At 49.8% G+C, this 983-nt stretch overlaps 4 non-coding genes across 4 annotated transcripts; all 4 read right to left on the bottom strand.

Moving 5' to 3' along the window:
- Positions 1 to 34: 34 nt before the first annotated feature.
- On the bottom strand, positions 35 to 114 carry Pmar_PMAR012948. The gene has a single exon. It is a non-coding gene; the product is annotated as a tRNA-Leu (tRNA).
- Positions 115 to 301: 187 nt separating this feature from the next.
- On the bottom strand, positions 302 to 381 carry Pmar_PMAR012949. Its single transcript has one exon. It is a non-coding gene; the product is annotated as a tRNA-Leu (tRNA).
- A 121-nt stretch (positions 382 to 502) lies between these two features.
- On the bottom strand, positions 503 to 582 carry Pmar_PMAR012950. Its single transcript has one exon. It is a non-coding gene; the product is annotated as a tRNA-Leu (tRNA).
- Positions 583 to 769: 187 nt separating this feature from the next.
- Pmar_PMAR012951 lies at positions 770 to 849 on the bottom strand. Its single transcript has one exon. It is a non-coding gene; the product is annotated as a tRNA-Leu (tRNA).
- Between the last annotated feature and the right edge of the window lie 134 nt (positions 850 to 983).

Raw genomic sequence — 983 nt, forward strand, 5'->3', positions numbered from 1 at the left:
GCGTTCTTCATCAAATCACACGAAAAGAAATTTCTAACAGCTGTAGGATTCGAACCCACGCCCTTGCGGACTGACGCCTGAAGCCAGCGCCTTAGACCACTCGGTCAAACTGTCGATGAGTGCTTCAAGATTCATAGCCGAGGTGATGCATCGCTCTGCCAAACCAGAGGACACAAAAAATGGATTGAACGGATTCTGCGAGGTGCGATGGCACAATATCGATCAAAAGGTTTTGGTCTTGCACTACCTCGCTTCTGAAAGGGTCTCGGTTCTTAATATAAGACCAGTCAGGTATATAGGCTGACAGCTGTGGGGTTCGAACCCACGCCCTTTCGGACTGGCGCCTTAAGCCAGCGCCTTAGACCACTCGGCCAAACTGTCGATGAGTGCCTCAAAAATCATAGCGGAGAAGATGCGTTACACTATAGGACATGACACAAAAACGGTTTCGAACCGTTTCCGCGGAATGCGTTCTTCATGGAATCACACGAAAAGAAATTTCTAACAGCTGTGGGATTCGAACCCACGCCCTTGCGGACTGACGCCTGAAGCCAGCGCCTTAGACCACTCGGCCAAACTGTCGATGAGTGCTTCAAGATTCATAGCCGAGGTGATGCATCGCTCTGCCAAACCAGAGGACACAAAAAATGGATTGAACGGATTCTGCGAGGTGCGATGGCACAATATCGATCAAAAGGTTTTGGTCTTGCACTACCTCGCTTCTGAAAGGGTCTCGGTTCTTAATATAAGACCAGTCAGGTATATAGACTGACAGCTGTGGGATTCGAACCCACGCCCTTGCGGACTGGCGCCTGAAGCCAGCGCCTTAGACCACTCGGCCAAACTGTCGATGAGTACTTCAAGATTCATAGCCGAGGTGATGCATCGCTCTGCCAAACCAGAGGACACAAAAAATGGATTGAACGGATTCTGCGAGGTGCGATGGCACAATATCGATCAAAAGGTTTGGTCTTGCACTACCT

The sequence above is a fragment of the Perkinsus marinus genome (genome assembly GCF_000006405.1).
Source record: "Perkinsus marinus ATCC 50983 genomic scaffold scf_1104296932234, whole genome shotgun sequence".
Lineage (NCBI taxonomy): Eukaryota > Perkinsozoa > Perkinsida > Perkinsidae > Perkinsus > Perkinsus marinus.